The 14,834-nt window shown below is 37.5% G+C and overlaps 1 protein-coding gene across 3 annotated transcripts in view; it reads right to left on the bottom strand.

Moving 5' to 3' along the window:
- Positions 1-11,987, bottom strand: part of DIP2 (disco-interacting protein 2) — a 262,033-nt gene extending 250,046 nt beyond the window's left edge. For all 3 annotated transcript variants that reach the window (XM_068348191.1, XM_068348192.1, XM_068348195.1), the window contains exon 1: positions 11,849-11,987. The gene's annotated coding sequence lies outside the window, so the exon portion shown is untranslated. The remainder of the gene's footprint in view (positions 1-11,848) is intronic.
- Positions 11,988-14,834: the final 2,847 nt, after the last annotated feature.

The following is a 14,834-nucleotide window of genomic DNA, read 5'->3' as shown; positions in this document are numbered from 1 at the left end:
AATTGATTGAATGATTGATTAGGAGTTATCTGACATCCTGATATCTACGGTCATTGACGCCGATATTGTTATAAATAAAGAGATAAATAAATATTCACTATAAACGATCACTACTTTTCAAGTCATAAACTCTCTCTCTCTCTCTCTCTCTCTCTCTCTCTCTCTCTCTCTCTCTCTCTCTCTCTCTCTCTCTCTCTCTCTCTCTCTGGAATGAAATGCTTGATATTTTAGGAGACTAATGTCCCATATTGTTCAACGGCCAAAAATATTCTAACCGTTAAGGTTATTTCTAATCACTTGGAGTTGACCTGACTTACTATTACAATCATGTTTACATCGTCCTACTTGGTATAATTCCACCCAAGAACACCACGGAGTTCGCTCGGTAGCCATATAAATCTTGTTAAAAAGATAGATACAAAATATATCTATTACAACATAAAAAATGCCTAATCTTACATTTCCACAATTAAGAGAGAGAGAGAGAGAGAGAGAGAGAGAGAGAGAGAGAGAGAGAGAGAGAGAGAGGAGAGAGAGAGAGAGTTATGGATTGGATCAAGTAATTACCTTCCTATTGTGGATTCGGATATCATTTGTAGCAGTTAAAGAGAGCAATGGATTTAGATATGAATCCGAACTGGGTACATCAGCGCACAATATAATGGGGCTGGTGAAATATTTTGTGCCGTTGTTTTATTTCTATAAATGCCCGTTGAGTGACTAATGCCACCAAGAAGGCAATTCTATAAGCTAAATCCCGTGAATGAGCAATCTTGACAGGATTATGGTGTATTTTACAATGAAGTGACGAATATTGAAGATGGGTAATATTTTATAGAATTTGTACATACGCAGGAAGGTGTTTAGTTCCACACCTATCAGTCTAGTCTATAGTGCAATACGGGTCGATCATGCATTCTGCTGACAAACACACTCTCTCTCTCTCTCTCTCTCTCTCTCTCTCTCTCTCTCTCTCTCTCTCCTCTCTCTCTCTCTCTCTCTCTCTCTCTCTCATACACCAGTATGTTTATAATGTAACCTATATCAATGTAACCTATATCATACACAAGTATGTTTATAATGTAACCTAAATTATAACACATAATATACCCTTTAATAATCACCCGACCCATAGCCTCACCAACGGCGCAGTAGAGAAAATTGACAGATCAGACTCAGACTCACTCTCTCTCTCTCTCTCTCTCTCTCTCTCTCTCTCTCTCTCTCTCTCTCTCTCTCTCTCTCTCTCTCTCTCTCTCTCTCTCTCGTCCATAGCCGGTCTGTCTAATCTACTCCACCCTTGGTATATGCAATTTCTTTGGAATTATTCTCGAAATCAAAGTTTGTTTATGAAAGTTTGCTGTAATTCTGTCATTAAGATTTTACCTTGTTCAATCGTCAGAAATGATAACCCCCTAATCATGAAATTGCCAATTGGGTCAAGATATAGGGCAAAATTTAGTTATTACTAAGGTGTCTCATTTCTCGGAGACCAGAAGTAATACCTTATCTACTTTTTCTGGCACATCTTAAACCTGTTTGCAGTATTCGGTAATATGATAAGGCTAAGGCTGAGACCGAGAACTATTCCTTGCGAAACTACGATCATGACCGATTCAAGGTGGATACTTCTCAGTTAACTGACCTTTAACAATTCGAATCGAGATGAAAGCTGTGCAAACAGGCAAATAAGATTTCTCCTATCAGCTTTACTTTGAGCTTATTGCATAGTAGGAAGCGACAAACTATATCGAGTGAGATAGAAGGCAAATCTTACAATCATTTTGCTAGTATATATCCATTGGACCATTCGTGATAATGTGACCGATTCGGGAATTCCTAAACATATTGCATGCGGTATTTCCAAGGAATAGTTGCAGTTCTTCAACGGGTCTAGACGATCTGGAGAGCAACAACATCCACAGCATCTAATAACGTCTAATTTGTATGCATATAAACAAAATATATATTCGACTGACTGCCTGAGACCTTACACTAATGGAGAAACTTTAACTATATCGTCAGCGCAGCAAATGCTGTTTATTGCAGTTTCGTTAATAATGCATCTGATTGCGAGTGACTTTAATACAACCTTCGCTGCAGCCGCGTATGTATTTGAGAGAGACGTTGAGAGAACGTCTCTGGTGAACTTTGTTAAAGGAGCCAAAGTTGCATGACAATTGCCGCATGGAGAACCAGCACGGCAAAACTCCACTTGAATAGAAGGGTGCACCACTTCTATGATGTTTCAAGACTACCATATAATGAAACTTTGTTTTTCCATTAATAAAAAGAATAAGGAAAAGACTATATATTAATCTTTCGTATGCAGATTATGATATATGACTGGTTTAGTTTAAATCTAAATTGGTTTCTAGAAGTGTGAAGAAAATAATATAGGCGAAATAAACGAACTGACTTGAATTTCCTTGGTTTATTTCATCTACTACAATCGGGTGGAAATACTGTATGCTGCATCTTTTTCCCTGTTTTTTTATTGATCTTACCAAAGAGATAGGAGTTGAAATTCCATCAGAAACTAATGAATTATTCACATATTGAATAATACAGCGGTGAAACATAAAATACAAGGTGATAAAATATGAACGCTTCTGTCGGGGGACGAATACTCACTGCATTTATAATTAGATAAAACGTGGCATCAAATGATTTGTTACTGGTTTGATACTATGAAAATAAGGAAACATTATTTACTTTAATTAAGGAGTCTTTGTATTCTTTTTTTTAATCAGGATGAAGTTACAATGATTCCAAACTTCATACAACAACTGCAATGTCAAGCTTTTAAAGATTTAATGCCATTCGATGGGAGAGGTTGAATTACCTGTATATATTTTGTAAACAGTACTACTGCCTTAAGTTAAATCTCTTATAACTAACAATACTTCAAATAAAGTTTAGACTGGATTCTTGCCAGTCTCATTCATTAACTATGCAATATAACCTCCTCTCAAGTTACCATTTTGCTTCCACAATGAAATATTTCCAAAGTTTGAATTTAGGTATCTGACATGGTCGTTCTAACCTCTCATATCAAGAGTGTTACCATTTAAGATTAAAGGCGTCTGTAAAGGATCTGTTATACCGTATTCGAAAAGAATTGGTTTAGTTACCTCCGCTAAGGTGGTTATATTTTCGAGTCTGTTTATCTATTTGTCTGTGGACAGGATTACGTATAAAAAAAAAAAAAAAAAAAAAAAAAAAAAAAATATTAAGAGGGATTTTTAAGCAATTCTCACAACATATGGATCTTAGGCCATGGACGACATCCATTAACTTTTGGAGATGATCCAGAACCGGATTCGGATTCTAGATCCGGATTTGCATTTGTCACAATCTTAAAAATTGCGTCAAAACAAATTGACATATTAGAATTTTTAAAAATTTTAACAATGGATAGATATTATGCATAGGAGGAAACCATGAAATTTTGAGGATGATACGGATCAAGATCACGATTCTGGATCAACATTGCATTTTTCACCATCTACTGTACATTCAGCAAATGAAAAGTGGGAGGCGATGTCCGTAGTCTAGTTAAAAGTTGGCAATTTTCATTGGCGGAGGTCTGAAATCTCTGAGAGCTCTTGTCCTTTCTGAGTTAATTTCTACAGCAGGATTTGATGTCAACTATTGACCGAAGCAATGGTTTGGACATCTACTATTTGCCATGGCTTTCTGACGTTACTAAAAGTCCTAGCATGAAAGGTTGGTTCCTAAATTCAATCTGCAAGGAAATATGATCTTACCTTTTTGCAAGATCATAGCAGCTATCACAGTTCACAAAAGACTCATGCAGGCGATGAAATGTAATACAGTGGCGGGGATAAGACGTTATAGTTGTATTGGATCTATTTAATTACATACAGAAAAAGGGAGACAAAATCAGCAACATGTATAATCATAAAAAAATAAATTGGACGAATATAGAGTACTAGTAATCAAGATCTTAACAAAGCTTACCAGCATTTGAAGTCAAATTAATCTAGATTTGGGATACATTTAGCCAATAGATAGACAGCCAACCTTTCGGACGGCTAAAGGAGATACTTGGGATGAACTGATGCCTTCGAAATCTTTCCTGGCAAATATCATTAACAAAGAAAGTACCAACTGAGAGAAAAAAAGCCAAGACATCCCCTCCAATAGTTCCATTACTTCTTATAAAAATGAGAGGTGGGATCCGTGGGAGGGCAAACACTTGCGATTGGCGATGGCCCTACGTTCTATCTATTACTATTACAATCTAAGCCATAACCCTAGTTGGAAAAGCAAGATGTTTTAAGCCTAAAGACTCCAGAGAAAAATAGCCCAGTGAGGAAAGGAAACAATGAAATAAATAAACAAGCGAAGTAAAAAAACAATCAAAATAAAATACTTTAAGAACAGTAACAACATTAAATTATATCTTCCGCATATAAACTATAAAAAAAAAAATGAAGAGAAATAAGATGGAACAGCGTACCCGAGTGTACCCTCAAGCAAGAGAACTCTAATCCAAGACAGTGTAAGACATGGTAAAGAGGCTATGGCTCTACACAAGACTAGAAATCAATGGTTTGGTTTTAGACGTGTCCTTATCCTAGAAGAGCTGCTTAACATAGTTAAAGTGTGTCTTCTACCGTACCAAGAGGAAAGTAGCTACTGAACAAATACATTGCAGTAGTTAACCACTTGTGCGGATAAGAATTGTTTGGTGATCTCAGTGTTGTCAGGTGCATGAGGACAGAGGGGACTGTTGAAAGAATAGGCCAGAGTATTCGGTGTATGTGTAAGCGAGGACAAAATGAGCCGTAACTAGAGAAAGAGATCCAATGTAGTGCTATCTGATCAGTCAAGGACCCAGTAACTCTCTACCGGTAGTATCTCTACGGAATTGTTATCCGTATAGTTTTGTAGACCAGAATCGTTATGAGACCAACTTAGAGTCTATACAATCTGGACATGGATTATTATATCTCAATTTAGTGGAGAGCCGCCGTTACTACTCCCTTCTACCATTCTTTCGCTAACTTCCACTGTACAAGAATACATACACCCTTTTAAGTCAGCTAGATCTGGTCTTCGCAACTTAATCTACCATTAAGACATGTAATTTGTAAGGAAGAAATATAATAAAAAAAGGCTCTCTCTCTGCACGATGAAAAATCTCTCTCTCTCTCTCTCTCTCTCTCTCTCTCTCTCTCTCTCTCTCTCTCTCTCTCTCTCTCTCTCTCACGATGAAAAATATAAATCTATCAGAATTGTGGGGAAAAATTGAAACATAATTACTGTTTTATTCCGATTATAGGTTTCTCGATATCCTAAGTGTAACGCCAAAATAATATCCTACAGTCAATCCAGCTCAAGTAAAAGGCTCCTTTTAAGCATAAGAATAAAGGAACAAGTCGACATATTTTCGGTGCTTTAAAGACTTTTTCCTTTCATAAAACATGCGGTTAAATTACAGGCACAGGGGCTTCAAAACTTTTCACAATGACTTAAAGCACAATTCCTCTGAAAAATGTTCGAGAACGAGAAAACAAACAAATGTGTTAATATCAACACTGTTGCCTGAAATGACATGGGGAGAAATCAGGGAGCATCAATATTCAAAATGACTTCAAGAATTATACATAAAAAAAATGAATGAGGATGAACATTTACACTACAATAAAAAAATACCCAAACTCTCCGTATTCTTGGTTCCATAAACTACTAAGACTTGGGTCTAAAATGTTTATAAAATAAGAATAAAATAATCACTAGATCATACAATGTAACTCTTTAGAAAAGGAGAAGAAAAATTCTTCTTACTAATGCCCTCTTAAATACGTCCATCCTGCTTGTGGCCCTTTCCATACAACCCCTCACCCAGATCCGGTCCAAATTGGAGAGAGAGAGAGAGAGAGAGAGAGAGAGAGAGAGAGAGAGAGAGAGAGAGAGAGAGAGAGAGAGAAATTGTAGTAAGAAAAAACTCTCCACCTACTGGGCCTAACACTCAAAATCTTCTTTTAGTCGAGCTGTTTTGTTGAGAGTCCATTGGGGATGAGGATGGAATTGGCTGTCCACAAGAAGCCAAGGAGAGAGAGAGAGAGAGAGAGAGAGGAGAGAGAGAGAGAGAGAGAAGAGGAAGAGAGAGATGAAGAGAGAGAGGAGAGAGAGAGAGAGAGAGAGGGGAGATTTTTCTTAAGCACACAAGCTTTGTGGTAGTACTTTCCACTAACAACTAAGATGCACAGAGATAGATTACGGTCAGGAAGCAATGACTAGCCAGACCATACCATGTTTCTCGAACCCCATTGCATCTCTGTTAATCCAGCAAGTTAATTATGTACCCAGTTGTAATTTGACTACTGGAGAGAGAGAGAGAGAGAGAGAGAGAGAGAGAGAGAGAGAGAGAGAGAGAGAGACTTGTAATGTGGTTTATAAGCAATTTCAAAATACTCTCTACCAGTAATTGTAGATGAGAACAGTTTCCTCCATTAACAATACGTAACAAACTTACGCCGTCGTAGTCTTTCGACAAATCAGTTTTTATCGATTATGAAGAACTAAAGTCAGTTTCTTTTGCCTAAGAAAAAATACATTAGTCTTCGTTTAACACCGTTGTCAGCGTGGTGATTAAATTAAGGAACAGGTGGGTTTAACGATTCAACACAATCGACTTTGACATCTGGTATCTTCATCTTGGAGAAAAAATGGGCTACATGATACGAAGGTAATGGCCATCTCTGCCATTCAGGTGTTACAACGCCTCGAGTAATCAAAAAAGAAAAAAAGACGGCTACAGCCGCTACACCTCCATTACATCTCCCAACAACATTTCGACACTTGCTGAATATATGATGGGGTCTCAATGTACGAACTGAAACAGCCCCGCCCCACCAATCAAAGTCATTTCTGTGCTAATTACCTCCCGGCAATTACAGTACCTTCAAATCTCACCTCCGTGGACTCCTTAAATGTCATTAGAGAGAGAGAGAGAGAGAGAGAGAGAGAGAGGAGAGAGAGAGAGAGAGAGAGAGAGAGATATCACCCTGGCTTCAAATTCATCATGGTATTCCCTTTCGTTAGCCCACTACAGAAAACGGAAAGATCCAGAATTAATTTGTTTTAATAAAGATCATTCGAACAGGGCAAAAGGGCTCTGGCGCCTTTAATGATTTAAGTTGTCAACAACATGGGGAAGAGTCAAAGAAGTTGGTATGTTTTTCACAGGTAAGCGAATGGATAAAGTCGTTGACATCGAAAACTTTGTAGACTGTGAGATGATGATGGAACAAACATGAATCATTCTCTGAAATATCCTGTCTGTTTTTGAGGATCATACTTTCAAAGGTAAAAAACTAAACCTTTTTAATTAATTAACCTTTTCTTTCAAGGACAATTATAATTCAACTGTAACATTTAAAGTCTATATTGTAATAACAAACACAAACACATTGCGGAAAAGGATAGATTTGAATAAAGCAGAAATGTGGGACTGTAAATGAATATGAATAAAAGATAATGTTCAATGAAAATGCAGACATAAAATGAGGGTTATGGACAAAACTCTATAGATTGTTAATGAATATGAGTATTTAGGTCAGACAGTAAGTGTTTTTTTTCCAGGAAATTAAACTGAAATTAAAATAAGGATAAACATAGGATGGAGAGCTTTTGATAAAAAAAAATGAGATTAAGAAAATTAAAAAGCCGCATTTTCTATAAAAGAAAGGTATTTAATGACATGGTCCTACCAGTGTTAACTTGTGCATCAGAAACTTGGAGCTTACTAACGCCTTAGAACATAAGCTGGTTACAACTCAAAGAGCAATATAAAGAATACTTATGGGAATAACACAGAGACAAAAAGAGCAAACTATAGAAGAGGATATTCAAACATGTAACAAAAAGAGATGGACATGGGCAGGACATATAATGAGAATGACAGACAACAGATGGACATTAAGAATAATAGAATGGGTCCCTAGAGATTGCAAAAGAAGCAGGGGGGAGGAGGAGAAGACGATGAATTGACGAGCTAAAAAAAATTGCGGGTGTGGACTGGCATAGAAAAACCATAAACAGACGAGAGTGAAAGGGCATATCTGAGGTTTTGTCTCACAGAGGACTAGTTACGACAGATGATAACACACACACAGATATATATATATATATATATATATATATATATATATATATATATATATATATATATATATATACGATGCTAGTAATAAAACTTTCTCAGTTTATAACAATTCTGTCCTCATGCCCATATAAAAAATATACATAGATTTATACGTTTATCATTATATAAAACCAACGATTTACAACTATGCAAATATAGTTACATAAATATATATATATATATATATATATATATATATATATATATATATATATATAAAATATATATATATATATATATATATATATATATATATATATATATATATATATATATATATATATATATATATATATATATATATAAAACACACACATGCATATATATGATACACATTTATATATTTAAAGTTAATTAACATCAGCACAACAAGAAAATTTTTGAGAATCGCACCCCAAAAAGGATGTTGAACATTGGAGGACTTATAAATCGATTTGACTCCCCCTTCCAATCTTATTGAAACAATAAAAGCTAGCCACATCAATTCTATGGATTCAACAACACGATCCCAATAAGGTTCTTCCCACATGGACGGAGAAAGGTAAATGAAAACAAAGTAATAAAAATTCAAACAAATACTCCTTTTCTACCAAAGGTCACAGCTCTCAATGAACTTCATAATAGAATGCCCAGTGGGCTCACCGCTAAAGATATCGCTTCAAATTTACAAAAAATCTCTGAACTAGAAAAATGAGAATACATGAGTGTAGTCTGATCTTTTAAGATGTGAAGGAAAATAAAGAGAACTTAATGAAAGCAGATAAAAATAGCTAACTGAATGTTGCTATCATCCCAGCACGGCGCGTCTGAGGCTCCTCATGGAAACAGAAACCACAACACGGATTGTTCGGTTAGTTCTTCATCGAATTTCACTAGTACGTTTTGTTCTTCATTTGATTCTTTTCGATACCCTGACTCCATTTCAGTGATAGATTTGCTGCACCAAAGTTCTTTGGAAACTTTCGGTTTTTCTTTTTATTTTAGTTTCTGAAAAGTGGGAAGGTAAAATTTGGTCCGATTTATGTCACCTACACAAAATATAAGAACAGAAATACAAAACTGAAATCATTCATTTATCTTACGTGTAAGCAACAACAACAAAAATTCACTAACAAGAACACTTATAAACATTCTTACGTTACTTGAATCACATTGAAACTTTTGTAAAAGTCACGATAAAATGTGTGCGTTCAAGTGCTTCCTTAACTGGGAACCTTGGGTTTGTAGCTTTCTGCTTTTCCAGTGAAATGAATCAGAAAAAAATAACATTAACCCGTTTCCCCTATAAAAAGGATGCAAGTCTTATATGTCTAACACAAGTATAGTGTTACGTTTTTATACAGTACATAGCATAGTAACATTAAATAACTGGTTTGTTGTGGCCTGATTGGTAACGTCTCTGCTTGGTGTTTGCCAGTAGGGTTCGAGTCCCGCTAAGACTCGTTAGTTCCTTTAATGTCTACAACCTTACCACCCTTGTCAGCTAAGGTTGGGGGTTTTTGGGGGGAGCCTATAGGTCTATCTGCTGATTCATCAGCAGCCACTGCCTGGCCTCCTTGGTCTTAGCTTGGGTGAAGAGGAGGCTTGGACGCTGACCATATGGTCAGTCTCTAGGGCAGTGTCCTGCTTGCTAGGGCAATGTCACTATCCCTTGCCTCCGCCATTCATGAGCAACCTTTAAATGACGAGTAATTCTTGGCGCGTTTTCATTCCCTCCAATTCTATTCGTAAACGCACAAGTACAAATAGGTGGAATAAAAAGGAGGCAAAATGATTCAAGAAACAAAAAGAAATAAAAAGAAAGTGTAGTGGTTACGAAAGAAGAGGCCGAAGAAAAGGACACACCTGATTTAGTAATGTAATAAACAGCTCCGACGAGGAGTTAGCGATGGGAGAGAGAAAAGCAGGAAGACGTATTGGCAAAAGCCAATAATCTTACACAACAATAACTGGGAAAAAAGGAAGTAGGGAGTCAGTCTCTCTCTCTTGGAAATCGAGGACCCGGTGACCCCAAATCTTAAGCATAGGATACATCTAATACAATATGCGAAGGAACAAGCAAGCTTCATTTTCACTCTGTCAATTCTAATTCTAAATTACAAAAATAATGGACATTCAAACACTACGTGAGACAATATCTACAATTTATATATATATATATATATATATATATATATATATATATATATATATATATATATATATATATATATATATATATATACTGTATATATACATATATATATATATATATATACTGTATATATACATATATTTATATATATACATATATAAATATATATATATATATATATATATATATATATATATATATATATATATATATATATATATATATATATATATATATATATATATATATATATATATATACGATTCCATATCTAGCCTAGGATCAATTAGTAATGCATTTTGTATAAACAAAACAAGACCAAAATTCTCTGAACCAAGTAGCTTCATAATTTATATTGATTTTTATTAGACATAAAAGTACTCTGACGGGGAATTTTCATCAAAACAAAGATTATGGAGTCCTCCTTTATTTTCGAAATTACATTTTCTTACAACAAAAAGGTCCCGCTTGGGAAAAAACCCTATTAAAAATCTGAGTACGACATAATGAGGTATAAAGGCATAAAACTTTCTTCATTAAACTTACCTGCCGCTAGAAATATCGTAGCTACAACATTATCTTCATCAATTAGTGAAAATTGCGAAATATATCTGTTGATTCTAGACTCGAAACCACACCGTTTTAATTACACCTGGTCTAATAAAAAGCTCCCAAAGAAAGAAAAAATAATCCTTAAACTAAAATGGTATTTAATTCTTATAATTAATGGTACAAAAAGTATCAAAAAGTTTTGTTATAATCGAGGTGCTTTTAAATCGTAATGCCTTTCTTCTTCCTTATAAAGAATTAATGGTTGTGACCACCACAGAAGCATTCAACTTTCGCACAGTGGTTACGGCGGAAGACCTCCGATACACGAACATAACATTTTGAAACTCGAAAGCCATTCTTGAATATTCAGAGCCACTGAATATTTAACAACCGAGGATAAAAATAACAAAGCGTTCATGTACTTTTACTGAAGAAGGAAATGGAAAGGGTAGAAAACCAAAGGATAATTTTACTTCCCCACCATTCTCATCCAAGGTTGTAAATCAGGGAAGGCAGCCCCAGTCAGCAACTTTGTCAAGACTTTGTCTACCTTCTACGACACGCAAGAGACTCGTAAAATAGGGCGAATCATGACAAGGGCTGGCATATAAGATTCGAGACGAAAGGTGAGAGATGCCAATAGGAGTAACACTTGAGTAAATGTAATGAGATTAGGCATGATTTTTTTTTTGTCCTTTTGTTAATCATTTTCTCACATAACATTCCAAAATAAAATCCGCCGATTTCAAAACCCAACTAAAAAAAAAAAGAATGTTTGAATGTTTCTTCGTCATACCGATAATTTTTCTTTTTAAAGAATAACACCGACTTTTGAGAGAATGACATAAAAGTTTAAGATCATATCATGCCCTGGATAACATCTAAAGCACTTAAAATTAAACATAAAAAGCGGGTGATTAACTTGCTTTAACAATACTAAAAACTAAGGAAAACACCGAAGAAGCATTCACAACACGACTCACCTATATTTCCACGAGGGGAACGAAGCCGAGGTGTTCGTTTCCATGATGGATATGCTGGAACTGTAGGGTGGCGTTTTTGTGACTTTTTCCTTCGTATGCGACGGGATTTATTAGCACCACTACTTCCTCGACTGCTTACAAGAGATTCCACCAATGATTCTGCACTACCGTTCCTAGATTCTTGTTTATTTCTAATTGGAGACAAATCTTTGAGGAGGAGCTGAGTTATAATTCTTTCATCGACAATATCTCCTTGTTGCTGCTCTTTGTCCTGAGACTTTCCCAATTTGACCAGAATACCAAGGGCTTTCAATAGAACATCAGGATTTTTCTTGATTTTCGTACTTAGACGAGCTGTACTTGGTTCTGACTTTGGTTTCTTGTAAGGTTTGACACTAAACTTTGCTCCACCAGGCTCACTGGCAGTATCTCTCACATTTTCACTAGTACCACCTTCTACGTCGTCTTCTTCCAACATAGATCGCACAAACTGAGCTGCCTTCTGACTTCTCCCATCAACCATATGAGATCCAACTGGTTGATTCAAGGGCATTAATAAATGAGCATGAGCTGTACGAATTTCAGGCACCTCAAAACGACGAAGTAAAGTTTGCGTAATTCTAACAGCACCTGACCCCGATGAACGTCGCCGTTGGGGAGGGACAAACATCATTGGGTTGAGCTGTTGAGCTAATGACTGACTATTCATAGTTCCCTGACAAGCTTCTGGAGTTAGTGGCTGACCAACACGACCAGGGGCCCTTTCATCTAATTCATCAACTTCTTCTACTCGCTGCTGTCGCTGTAATTGCTGAGCTGCTTTTTTGGCACGACGGGCTTGTCTAGCTGACTTTCTAGCAGATGCAGCTCTAGCAAGCCAACTAGCTCTACCAACAAGAAGACCTGGCCCTCGCCGCTTTCTTCCACGGCTTGATGCTTCACTAGTGATGCTAGCAGGACTTATTAAGTCTGGCCTTGGAGGTGTAGAAGACATAGCTAAGGAAAGAGGGCGACCAGGGTGGACGGCGTGACGAATTACGGACACAGGTGTCCTGGGGCGGTGACTTAGGACGGGTGGAATGGATGGAACAGGGCGTTCTTGGGAATTAGGACGTGAAAATGTTCGGTCAGAGGAAGGATATCTTCCTGTGGCAACAGTTGAAGGCAAACCACTGATAAAACCAGTGCTACTTCCAAGTCGTCCAGGATAAAATTGGGAAGAGTTAACAACACTTGCAGCCTCACCAAGGACCTGAAGGGCTTTAGGAGAGTGTGTTGTGGGAGGGGAAGACATTGGACGAGGCCTAAATATAGGAGAATGAACTCCCGTTGTAGTTACAGACCTATGTCTCTGTATTTGTGCAGGGGAACCAGGTGCTGTGGCATTGTGAATCCTCTGGCGTGGCAAAGTTCCTGACTCTTGATAATAATGATTAACAGCAGAGGGGTCATTAGAGTACTGCCTATTAAAATGGTTCACTTCATGGGAAGCCTGGCGATTTACCATACTTAAATCCTGGGAAGCTTGGCGATTTACCATACTTAGATCCTGGGAAGCTTGGCGATTTACCATACTTAAATCCTGGGAAGCCTGGCGATTTAACATATCCTGGGAAGCCTGGCGATTTAACATATCCTGGGAAGCCTGGCGATTTAACATATCCTGGGAAGCCTGGCGATTTAACATACTTAAATCCTGCGAAGCCTGGCGATTTACCATACTTAAATCCTGGGAAGCCTGACGATTTACCATACTTAAATCCTGGGAAGCCTGGCGATTTAACATACTTAAATCCTGAGAAGCTTGACGATTTATGAGTCCTGCTTCATGCGATACCTGACGACTATATATACTGTACTCTCGAGAGGACTGACGACTTATAGGGCCAGAGTCAAGACTAACAGGGCAATTTAGCATTCGAGAATCATGACTTAGATGATGGTTTACTGGACCAGTATCATGCGACACCTGACGACTCAATGGACCTGATTCATGGGATATCTGCCGTGTTACCAGCACAGACTCTTGGGAAATCTGACGATTAAGAGGTCCAAAATCATGAGACAATTGTCGAACCATGAGTGGTTGTTCATTAGTTAAATGTCTTGGTATAGCTGAAGGACTACCATAACCAGGAGGGATACCTATACTTTTAGACCCGCCATTATTTGTATCACTCCTTGGACGTGGTCCCCCCTGTGCTCTAGCCACTCCATATCCTCCAAGGCTGACAGGCCCACTCGGATTACCATTATAACCAGTAGAATGCCGAATTAAAGATGGAGATTCACATGAATGAACTGATCTTTGCCTAACTAGAGCAGGAGACCCACCACACACTGGCTGATTTTGATACATGTACTGTTGCTGCTGTTTTAATTGTTCCAGTTGTTCTTGTTGGCGTTGTTCTTCTTGCTGTTGGGCCAGAAGCTGTTGATTCTTCCTGCTGGGGGATCGCGAGAAAAAACTACCAGAAAACATGGCAGACCATCTACTCTGAGGTTTAGGACTTCCCTGAGGTTTAGTTTCTGGAGTAATCTTTGGTGAAGATGGTGGTACATGGACAGCACAACGACGAGCTTCCCTTTCATGCCATGATGCCCTAAGTTGGTGCGTTGGAGTCAAGGGTCCTGCTACACGATGAACATGAGTTTTCCCTGGGGTTGGAGGTGCAGAAACTGGTTGACAAGCTCGTGTTCTACTAGGGGTGTTGTGCAGAGATCGCACTGGAGTAGTAGGATGCTCCCTATGTTTGGGGGCAACACGTGGAGAACTAAGAAGGCTCTTGATACGTAATGGTGGAATTGGAGATTCAGCTGAAGCACTGCGTCGAAAATTAGAAGCATCATGATCTCGCCTGAGATCCCGTACCTGAGGTGGGGAGCCATAACCACTAAACTGACGTCCAACATCTACGCCTAAGGTTTTACGATGATCTAAGCTTAATCGCTTTGATGACTCGATACTAAACTTCTTTTTGGAATC

The sequence above is a fragment of the Palaemon carinicauda genome, chromosome 24 (genome assembly GCF_036898095.1).
Source record: "Palaemon carinicauda isolate YSFRI2023 chromosome 24, ASM3689809v2, whole genome shotgun sequence".
Classification (NCBI taxonomy): domain Eukaryota; kingdom Metazoa; phylum Arthropoda; class Malacostraca; order Decapoda; family Palaemonidae; genus Palaemon; species Palaemon carinicauda.
The sequence above is the reverse complement of the archived record's forward strand: the minus strand, read 5'-3'. Positions and strand labels throughout refer to the sequence as shown.